This window comes from Pseudonaja textilis, chromosome 4 (genome assembly GCF_049901715.1).
Source record: "Pseudonaja textilis isolate UNSWEBS1 chromosome 4, rPseTex1.2, whole genome shotgun sequence".
Taxonomy (NCBI): domain Eukaryota; kingdom Metazoa; phylum Chordata; class Lepidosauria; order Squamata; family Elapidae; genus Pseudonaja; species Pseudonaja textilis.
In genome coordinates, this window is record NC_141993.1 from 12,473,816 (window position 1) to 12,485,540 (window position 11,725).

The 11,725-nt window shown below is 41.3% G+C and overlaps 1 long non-coding RNA gene across 2 annotated transcripts; it reads right to left on the minus strand.

The window, feature by feature from the left end:
- Window positions 1-5,356: 5,356 nt before the first annotated feature.
- Window positions 5,357-11,497, minus strand: LOC148125754 (uncharacterized). 2 transcript variants are annotated; one of them, XR_015743410.1, is made up of 3 exons: window positions 10,508-11,480; window positions 9,995-10,221; window positions 5,357-6,418 (listed from the first exon to the last, which is right to left on the minus strand). It is a non-coding gene; the product is annotated as an uncharacterized LOC148125754 (long non-coding RNA). The 2 variants fall into 2 exon arrangements; XR_015743409.1 differs by lacking the exon at window positions 5,357-6,418 and adding an exon at window positions 6,513-8,262 and having other exon boundaries at window positions 10,508-11,497.
- Window positions 11,498-11,725: the final 228 nt, after the last annotated feature.

The window sequence follows — 11,725 nt, forward strand, 5'->3', positions numbered from 1 at the left end:
ACTTTTTCCTTATAACTGAAGGCCAAATGTATAACTTGGTCCCAAGAGATCAAAGGACAGTGAATAATCTGAGTGGTAGCTGTTTGAGTTGTGATGCAATGCATAAACCATTCAGAAAATGGGGCTGTTTGGAAGCACACTGTAAATGAAGACATGGTCGTAGTGTCTGAGAAGAAGTTTTGACAGAACTCCCATTGTCTTTCGAGACACATCTTTTCAGGCAGAAAACGTGCCTCCAAAATCTCTCTGTGTATCTTGGAAGGCTGGCAGGTATCTCTTAAGGCTTTTGTTTTTAAGGCTTGTTTGGTCATGCAGATTTCCTTTGCGAAACTTGCTTCTGATAACATAAGTGTAGAATGGCCCAGAAATGCTTTAAAAAGACAGGAATGCCTGATCTTGCAAGAGATCTAAAATATAGTGTCCAAAATTACCACTATAAACGAAGAGAGGAGAATCAACCCTTTTGCTTTGCAAAGAAAGTTTCAAATTAGGTAAAGTGCCCAAAATACACTAATTCTTCTCCACCTTGTTTTGGTTCCTTGTCGACATTTGTGACAAGAATCTGGAGAGTATAAAACCAACAAGTGAGAAATATAGACCATAGCAGGAATTATTTAACAAATTTGTACTTATGGTTTTTGAAATGAGGTTTGATATATTTATACTTATATTTACATATATTTATACTGTATCTATTTATATATTTATGGTTATATATTTATATATAGAATAATTAGAATTAGAATTGTATACACATTTATATATACATTAAATCATATTAGCATTAACATAATAATACCATATGTAGTAGAATATATATAGCATTTTGTTTATTTGCTTATTTGTATATTATTAATTGTATTTACTACTATTTATTATTAAGGAGAACCATATGTACTGTCAAAGATGATTGAGTTTTGTAAAAAGAAAAAAATACAATAAAAATATTTATTAAAAAACAACAACCAATAAGCAAATCTTAGCCACTGGCAAGTATTCTGATACTTCAATCTCCCACTAGATGGCAGGCTGTCCTTAAAATCAGAGAATGGACAACTGGATCTTGTGGTCAAGCTGAGATTTTGGCATTGCCTGGGTCCTGGCAGCTATCTGCAAAAGGTCTGTCACAATGACACAAGATGCATTTTGACATTGTTCCTGAGAAGTGTCACGAGTTGTTTACAAAAATCCAGGCACTGCAGAGGTTCTCTGATACATAGGTTTGGTTTGGGAAAAAATTGCAGTCCTTTTTAAAGGCTCAAAAGCTAATGGTTGGTTTTTTTTCCCTTGCAGGTATTTTCCTTTTCAAAAATGCTACATGTCTACAGCAATCTTCATGGTTTTTCACAATTTGCAAAAGGCTACTGTGGTTTCTTTTAGAGTAAGAATTCAGTCCCGGGAATACAACTGAATTTACATTAAGCACAACAGCGATCAGTGCATCACTTGAAGCCATCATAAAACGTGTTCTGTCTAGCACACTGAGCAAATGTAGCCGGTTGCACACTTGTTGGTTGTAGTTTATAGCTCAGCATGTTGTGTAAATCCAGACAACCGTGGCTCGAAAAAAAATGTGAATGAATGCACCCTTTGTTCCTTGAGAAGAGTATACATCTGATTCCGTAAGCGTCCAAGACAAAATACCTAATCTAAAATCCAGGAGACTGCCAAAAATCAGGCACAATTGAATGAATAGCCTCATGGGCTCTGACTGGCATCTGGAATATTTTGCAGACCAAATGTTCTAGCCCTCTAATGGCCCAGTCTGTGATTTGCAGTGAGTTCTCTGCTGGCTGGTGACCTTTAGAAAGCTGTAGGGCAGCAAACCAGAGGGTCTTGACCAGCCAATTCATTTAAAATGACCTGCACCCTTGAGAGCAGAACATCAGGAATCCTCCAGCCAGCCAGAACAGAGGTTGTACAGCAGTAGTGGGATCCTTCCTTAGTCTCTACCGGTTCGATGGGTGATCGCACATGTCAGGGCTCCGACAAATCCACCCCCATTCAAATCATAAGTCTCTAGCTGCATCTCAGAGTAAAAAAAAACCTCTTTATTAGGAGTGACCATGTCGGTGTTACCTGGGTGCAGCCAACACTAAGATACTTCGTTCATTTCCCCCTTGGCCCTGGTCTTCCCCCCACCCCCTGGATGTATATTCTCCAATGGGACACATCCATAGCCAAGAGTCATCAATCATGCTCTACAGTAATAATCTTGTGCGCCAACAGCTTTGGCTGCCTAGCAATTATCTGAAGCATTTGAGGAATGCATTACTTTCCCCCTTCCCTTTCTGCTGGCAACTAAAAAGACCAAAGAAGTTTTTTTTTTTTTACTTGACAGTGCTTGACAGACCAAAGAAGTTTTTTTTTACCCCTAGTGCGCGTACCCCTAACAAGCCAATCAACAAAGAGGATGAAGAACAAGCCAATCAGCTGAGAGGGTGAAGAAATAAAAAGCTAGGAGTGACTTTCCCACCTCCCACCCCCGTGCACTTTTCGGTCTTTAATGCTCTCAGCTGATCAAGGCCTTTTTTTTTCTTCTACCGGTCCAGTTGAACCGATCTGAACCAGTAGCAAAGCACCACTGTTGTAGAGACAGGCTGAGAAACAGCAGCGGGGACAGTGTATTTGGGGCCAGGATCAGGGGTGGGATTCAAATTTTTTAACAACCGGTTCTGTGGGCACAGCTTGGGTGGTGGGCATGGCTTGGTGGTCATGTGACTGGGTGGACCTGGCTTGGTGGTCATGTGACTGGCTGGGTGTGGCCAATTCAACATCCCTCACATTGAGGCATACATCTCCTCGCCTGGCCTCTCATGACTGTGGGGATACTGCAATAGTCATAAGTGTGAAAAACAGTCATAAGTCACTTTTTTCAGTGCCATTGTAACTTGGTCACTCCACACAAGCAAAGTACCAGCAAAGGAGGGGAAAAACACTCCAGAGACGTTCCTGAGACAGGAAGTCTGGTCCTGCCAAGAATGTAATAAGGGTTAACGGAGAGGCAGTTTCTGTAGGTGCAAACTGGTAGAATCCCAGCCCTGGCCAGGATTATTTCCTACCAGATGGATTGGATGGATATCACTCGAACTGAGCTTCGGGGAAAGATTATGTAACATTGGTCTCCAGTTTCCTTTTGCCTAATTACTTTTTGAAAAATCTATAGATTGGGGGAAAAAATAATCAAAGAGAACAATCAAAGTTGCCAGCTGAAGTTTTGGCCTTCTCAGAAGCAACATTTTCTTTTTCAGATAAATGTGGGAAAAGGGAGGAGGGGGAAGCAGAGTAGCCACAACCTGTGTTGTGTGTCTCTCTCTTTCTGTCTCACACTCCCTGCGTCTCCCACCATCTGCTGGTCTCCGCCTTGTTGCTAAGCAATTGCTTCCCTGATCCCGCCACACACTGACTCAGAGAAGGATCAAAGATATTGGAGGGTGTCCGCCATGATGTTGCCATCTTCTCAGGAGGCCTCTTGTTCAGAGAGGAGAAGCCATAGAACCCTTCAAATTAATCTTTGTGCAATATCGCTGACTAAAAACTGCCAAAAAGATATCGAGCTCCTTACATACTGAATTCCAAAGGGGAAGCAATATTTTCTTGCCGTATCAGAACCAGCAAGCATGTCTGGTATTCTGGCTGCGTCAAACACTTCACGCATCGTATTCATACTAGCTTATGTGGAAATAGATGGCCTCTTTCTCTTTAGGCCTGTTAAGTTTTTTTCTTTACATGATCCTGCAGACACAGCATTAATTCTTTTTGACAGCTCCAATATTTTCCTTAATATAAGAACCCTGACTTATAGCTCATCAAACTAAGCCCTGTGGTGTGGATTCCTCAATTCCTTTTCAGTAGTGTTAGATAAGCAGTAAAAAAAAAATGTATCTATTGAAAATTCTTGGGAGAAATCATAACTCTATAGGGAAAGGTTTGGCTTGATGGTTTGTATATTCGTTGAATATTTTGTCCTGCTTATATTTGTGAAGAAACTAACATCTCCCTGGCTCAATTGCCAAGGAAGGGCTGACTAAGATCCAAATGAAACGGACATCAGAGGGCAGCTCTTCTCTGGCGTTTGTCTCAAACCTGAAACCCTGAAAATTCTTTGAATCGGTTTCTTCACAAATATAAGCTGTCAACCAAATATCTATCCTTAGATACAAAGAAGACTTTTTATGAGACACATGCTATGTTAAGCTTCACATTTGTTCACACAACCCACTGAATCCTAAATGTGAGTTCATAAAACATTACTGCTACGTTGGCTAGTTCATTGTGGTCTCTCCACTGATGGATTGGTAGAAAAGTTCTTGATTCAACAGAAATTGGACACTCTGCCTGTGGTGTGCAATTTGAAATTTGTATCTGCTGATTTTCTTGGTCATGGCTGTTACTGACTGCTTTGTGATTTCCAGTGCTTCCTGGATCTTTCTTGCCTCTAGGTGATATTTCTTGATCAGATATTCTTTGGTTATTACTATTACCTCTACTGCAACATGAAAAGTCACCTGACATAATTATTCCATAATTACGGAATGACATCTTGATTCTCACTTTTAACTTTCAATAGTCTGAATTTCTGGATGTGTAATTTGCATAGCTAATTAAAACCAATTCTTCGTCCTTTCTGATGCATCCTGGCAGCCCCTATGACTCCTTTCTCTTGCCTTTCTGATGTTCTTGGCTAATGCTTTTTAATCATTGAGCTGCAATGATTTACTGAGTCAATTAAGTTTGGGGCAAGCTTTTCTTTTTACATCTAGTTTTTAAACCACAATCTAGCCTCCATACAACATTCATCATTAAACTTTACAGTGCTAAGAGCCTTTGAGAGCAGAGTTCAAACCCTGCCCTATTATCCACAGCAAATAAGTGAAAATGGGAAGACTGCAGGCCTGTTCATTCCAACTTATGGAGCCAGCTATGGCCTATTTATTTGGTGTTTCTCCTAGGATATTTATGACCCAGTTTGGCTGCCTCTATTGGATGTCACATGAGAAGGTGGAGGCTGAACACCCCGCCCACCCCCGGGCAGAGACTGAGTACATATATATGCAGACTTTGGAAAGAGATTCCTGAATTCCACAAATCAAGGCATCTGATCCTGCCATGATCTGGTCAGCTTGATGCTATGAGGTCTGCCTTCCACTTTCCGCTGGTGATACTTAACGGCAGCAAACTCTTTGGTGTTTCATAGGGTGCAGGAAGTCCCACTCAATTTTCTGAATCTGCTCAGAATGAACTGATAGCACCACCAAATTGTGGTTGTGCCCGATTGGATCTATGGTGTAGTTGACATGATTTGCTGGCTAAAGGTACTATGGTCAGTGCATGATAGCTCTGAAAAGCCGTGGTAGATGTCATCCAACAACTATAGGTTCTTCATCCAGTTCAACGGGCCAAACAAAAACGAGTGAGGAGCAGAAATAGGTTCTTTAGGATGCTCCATTTAAGAGCTTTGCATGTGTACGTGTTATGGTTAACTCTGATTGTTCTTGGTTCCAAATCCTACTTAATTAGCGTTTTCAGCTACTGTACTGATCACATATACGGATGGGTTTCCAAAACCATCTTAAGTAAATCCCAAGCCTTCCCATCTTCCCATTCAGAGCTACTTTGCAGTTGCAGTATGTGTTCATTCTAGTATATCTGTGTTTCCCTGCTGATGGATGGTGTTTGACTTGTGCGTTTTCCTCCACAATATTTGCATCCCTTAACTGTGTTCACCAGACTCCTTTTCCCCTCTCCTCTTTCAGAGCTGTATTTCATAAGTTTGGGTCCTATTCCCTCACCCTGTAAATCTCCAAGCCCTAAATTCATCTGTTTCCTCCACAGGTTTTCTCATATTCAAATGTTCTTGGATTATCCAGTCCCTTATTAATGAGCCTTGATATCTCCAAACTCAAACCTGGTTATTTGCATTTTTAAATAGCTATAATATCCTCCGGTGTCTTTCCAGTTGCTGGATTCCAGGGGGGTAAATAATCTAACCTTCCATTATAACCAAAGAATACTGTCCTGGAAAAAATGTTTCCACGTAATATGTACTTATTTCTCTAATCAACCATAAAAACACTTCCATTTTCACACATTTCCTTTCTTTTCTTTTCTATTGCAATTACACCTCAGGATTCAAACGTGCCTCTTCTGTGCAGGTGTAATTTGAGTTTTAGGATCCTTTTCCTGCTTTTCTTTGCTACTCCTAACATTTCATACTTGTCAAAGATTTCACAGAAACAGGTGGATTCTTCATGTCAAACCAACATTTAGTCTTCTATTTATAGAGTAAGAGCAACAGCACTTAGACTTATCTACCACTCTGTGGTGCTTTACAGCCGTGTCTAAGTGGTTTACAGAGTCAGCCTCTTGCCCCCAACAATCTGGGTCCTCATTTTACCCACGTCAGAAGGGTGGAAGGCTATAAAACATAATGATAGAATATTCAGATTTAGCATTAAAAAAAAAATTTTTTTTTCTTAATATTATCTTTATAAAACATTATTAAGGTAGATTTGGTATGATCTTATGATTTATTGCAAAATAAATTAAGCAAACTATAGTTATCTCGTTAAAATATGAATTAACAAAATTATAAATGATTTTTTTTTTAGTGATGATATTAGGTTATACAATTATTGATTGATAATATGAGCTATTATGTAATATAATTATACTAGTGACTAGGAAATGGATGCACAAAAAAAAGTGGTAAACCAATCGATGCACTGTATGTAAATTCATGAAGAAGGATCTTTTTATGTTTTTTGTGGTATGTTTATGTTTATTTTGTTATGTATGTTTATGTTTATCTTGTTATTAAAAAATAAAAAAAATTATTTCAAAAAAAAAAAAGAAGGGTGGAAGGCTGAATTAACCTTGAGCCTGGTGAGATTTGAACTGCCAAATTGCAGGCAGCTGGTGATCAGCAGAAGTAGCCTGCAGTACTGCACTCTAACCACCATGGCTCTTATATATGTATATAAATGGAGGAGCAGATGAAGCTGTGCTGGTCCTTTGAGTGCTATTAGGGCCTACGGTCCAAAAAACAGGTAGAAAACAGATCATAGCACCAGGATGAAAATAAAATGAAATGGATGGATTCGATTTAAACTTTAGTGCAGTGAATATCTTCAGATGTTTCTTAACTCTCTTCTGCCACTTTCAAAATGAGAAAACTGATTGTAGGATCTCGCCTTAAGACGGCAACTTTCTTTTCTATGCACCAAAGTTGGAACATATGAATTTTACCGACCATTCTTAATTTTATACATCTTAAGCTGACATGAAAACTGAGACAGTGATCCGTGAAATGATAATAGCAGTAGCACTTAGACTTAATATACCGCTTTGTAGTGCTTTGCAGCCCTCACTAAGCGGTTTACAGAGTCAGTTTATTTTCCCCAACAATCTGGGCCCTCAATGTAATCTCAGTTCTCTCCGTTTATAAACTGTGCATAGAAATGCGTATATTGTACAAAGATAATATAATTCTGTCTTATTTGGGATCCACCCATGCAAAATGGGGATGCTAAGTAAGGCCTTTTTTAAAAAATCATGTCATGAAGCTGATAAAATTACCTGATACCTAAGTAAATGATCAGTCTGACTGCAGATCAGTTTACTCATTGAGGGACATACTTGTTTTAGTCTGCCCGACGCTTTGGATTTGTCTAAGAGCTACATCTCAGCTACACCTGAGATTGTTAAATGCTCAAAATTGAGGCCTTCCCACCTGGTTTTGACACTCATTCAGATCTCCTTGCCGGTGCTGGTGCCAAAATCTTTTGGAAGGATGTTATATTATTGTAAAATGTGTTATCCTCTTCACAAAGTTTGATTCTGAAGGAATGTCTCAGCATTCTTAATTAGCTGCCTATCTCTGTAGGTTTTAGGTAGAGCAAATGAAGATGTCAAAAATCCATTTAGGAAGTAAGCATGTTTTTTTCTACTCCAAATCTAGGTTGTTCCTGAAAAATTAATGCATTTTTGCATGGGTGAACATACCCCAAAGAAACACGTTTTCATTTATGTCTGAAATCAAATGCCTCCCAGTGCCATTAAGTAATGTTGAAAAGCCTTTGCTCTTCTCTCTTGAATTAAATCAGAAAATATACACAGCTGCCTGCTGAATAGGGACATTCAAACTTCAGCTGCTCCGTAAGGGTGGTGGTGGATGGCACGGGGAAATTCATCCAGAAAGGCCACATTAGTAGCCAGCCACATCCAGAAAAAGGTTTTTTTTTTTCCCTTTAATGTGTCATCCTGGATGAAGGCAGAAGAAACAAGTTAGGGAAAGAAGCATTCACAAAACACAAGAAGTTTGGTAAATATTGATCTTGGTTTGGCGATTGAGTAAAAAAATGAGATATTTCAGTCAACTGATTAAAAGCTTGGTATGAGAGCAATGCTACAATTTAAAATATAGAGAAGCAGAATAACAAAAAAGGTCATAACCCTTGACACAACTTCAGAGTAGATCCACTCGTTCAACTAGTTCACATCCAGCAGCTACTGGCTGAAGCATCTCAAGGCTCCAAGCCTGAGTTTAAGTCGTTCTTCTGGGTAGCACTAGCAATAGCCCATAGACTTATATACTGCTTTACAGTGCTTTACAGCCTTCTCTAAGCAGTTTACAGGGTCAGCCTCTTGCCCCCAACAATCAGGGTCCTTATTTTACCCACCTCGGAAGGAAGGAAGGCTGAGTCAACCTTGAGCCTGGTGGGATTTGAACTGCCAGATTTCAGGCAACCAGCAGTGGAGCCTTGGTACTGTAGTAAAAGCACCCTCTAACCTAGTGGTTGCCAACCAGTGGGCTGGAGACCACTGGTGGTCCACAAGAAAATTTTGGTGGTCTGTAGAGAAATGTCACCCCCAAAGCACCCCCTAAAACAGTGAATCCAGGATGCATGGGAATACAAAGCTGCACCGCCCATATGGCCCGCGGGAACACAAGGCTTACAACACTTGCATTGTGAGCAACATGAGGTAGTGAGGGGAGGGGGGAAAGGGGGGAGGGGGGAACTTGCCCCATGCACCTCGCTTGGCCACCAGACTGCTTCTTTCCACTTCTTTCCTCTCCTGCTTTTGACTGCACACAAGGAAAGCAGCAAAAGTCTTTTTTTCTCTCCCCTAGAAATGAGTCTTTGGGACCCTGCAAGGCCTCCTGCTCCAAGAGGCTGCGCCAGCATGACAAGTCTCACAAAGACTCATTTCTGGCAGAGTTTGGTGGGAGAAAGACTTCTGCGGCTTCTGCTGCTTTCCTTGCATGAAGCCAAAAGTCTCTCTCTCTCCCCCTGAGAATGGAGCTGGAGACGGTATCCTGTGATCCTAAATAAAGAATGATCGATCGGTAGGAAAATGGGGGTGAGGAATTTTCCTGCAGCCACTGTCAGTCAAAATTCATATTAGTGGTCCATGGGATTTAAAATTATGAGTTTGGTGGTTCCCGAGGTCCAAAAGGTTGGCGATCCCTGCTCTAAACCACAATAAATTTTTGTAAACTGTGCCAATGTAAACAAAGGCTTTTGAGCTACAGTAGCAAATTGTTTGTGTGTGCTGGAATTGCAGAAAAGAGGTAGATAATTAACACACTGTGGGATCTCTCCTAGAATACAGATCTGCTCCCTCTTGATTTTCCCTAAAGATTCTTAATTTGGACAGTTGGGGATGGTACGTATGTAGACTTCCTTGCTGGGTAAAATTCTTGGATAGCCACAGCATTTGGAACTGGATCCAGGTTTAAGAATATAGTATAATCCCAGCCGGAACATTTCTCTGCAGCTTTGATTGGATTTTTAATAGCATTTGGATCTGAGCTTTTATCCTAACCCATCAAATAGCAAATGGACATTGCCCCCTCCCCTGTTTTCCCCCAACTAAAAAGGTAATTGATTAAATTGGGGGCGGGGGAGAAAGTCATCTCCCCAAATTGGTTGCAAACATATTAACATTTTTAAGGATTAAGCTTCAGCTGGAAGGAGGAATTCAAACTCACCCAAGAGGTCTGCTGTTTCCTCTTGTGAGGAAGTGGTAGTTGTGGAGTTCATCTTCCCAGAATCCAAAAGCTCCTCAATCTTCTCTGAAGCATCTCCTTCCAAGGTGTCCCGATCAAAGCTTTCCTTGTGCAAATGCTCAGCCTCGGTCATTGAATGTCAGGGTGGTGTATTTCTCGACACATGGAAACCTCCCGTGATTTCCTATCCTCATTCCCATCACTTGTTGCTGACAAGAAAAACCAAGCTGAATAAGAAAATACCAAATAACTCTCCATCCAGAAACCCTTTTGCAAAAGGAAAAGAACCCCATGGATAACTCGTAGTTAAACCATTTATTATGAGGAGGCCTCTGGAGAGCAGGAAGTGCTGGCTTAAGGGCTGAAAGCCTCTTTGCTCCAGAATGACAGCCATGCCTCCAGAATCCTTTTCTGCGACTAAGCCCCCTGCTCGGTTAGGTAGCCTGGGGCCTCTAAAATTGCTGCAGAGAAATTAAAAACAGAGCAACGACCCACCTCCTGCCCACATTTCCTTTCCTTTCCTTTCTGAAGGCTCGACGGTTTGCTTATTAATCTACCCTGGCAAAGGCTTTGTTGTTTGGCTGAGCACAGGGGAAGCCACAAGGAGCCTATTCATTGCATGAGGGCAGACATGGAAGCAGCTTTTACAGATTCATCTGTACCGCTGTGTATGATTATCGAGTCGGCGCACTCAATTCACTCCATCAGGGTTGCTGGGCTGGCATCTCAGGCTGTTGTTGTTTTGGAACAGCAGAAACCAGACAGACAGACAGACAGAACGCAGGGACAGGAAGCCAGGAATACATGAGGGCTTAGCATCTTCCAAGGGCAGCAGTTCAACCAAAGGGCAACAGGAAGCCAACCGAAGATGGAATTCATGTGGCAGGTTTGCAGAGGCATTTCCAAGAGAGGTCAAAAGAAGTCGAGCTGGCTTGAGTGGGATGGAGGGCTTATGATGCAGGGCTTTGAGTGTCTGTTTGTGATGGACTGTGGACACCATCTTCATCTTCCTTACAGATACCAGGCAGGATTGTGATTTGACATGCCTTCTCTGGGAGATGGTCACATTCAAATGACAACATTTTGGACATCACCTCAAGAAGATGACTGGAGGAAAAGGCTTAGAACAGGAGTCCCTGTCTGTGGCATGCCAAAAACCAGGATGCACAAACTTCACAAAGTGAAGCCCCATCTTCAGGATGCAGGCATCGCATGAAACTCCTCCAGTCTGCAGAAAAACCTCTCTCCATGGAACCAGTCCCTGGTGCCCCAAAAATTGGTGGCCGCTGCCTTAGAAGGTGTGATGACCCAGGGTGGGATACAAAACAAACACAGTCACAGAAAACAGGTGAAGCCCCTTTTATTCCTTCGCTTTGCTTCTGTTGCAGCAGATTCTGTTTCCAGATCAGGACACAAGACCACGAAGGGTAGGAGAATACAGGTTTATTTGCGCAAAAGGTTCAGAGCATTAGCATGGCAAATTCTGAACCCCCGGCTCTTCCTGAAGTTATTTTTATACAGCTCACAGCCCCAGCCTAGCCCGGGGCGTTTCTTTATCAAGCTATACCATAACCTATGTACGACAGAAAAGAGAAGTAGGTCTAATTAGTCATTTGTTCTTATCTTACACCATCTGTTATTTTCCATACCCACCCTTGTTTATTGGAACATGTCTAGTTCTTTGGTTCAGTAACTTTGTGGTTTGCACAATGT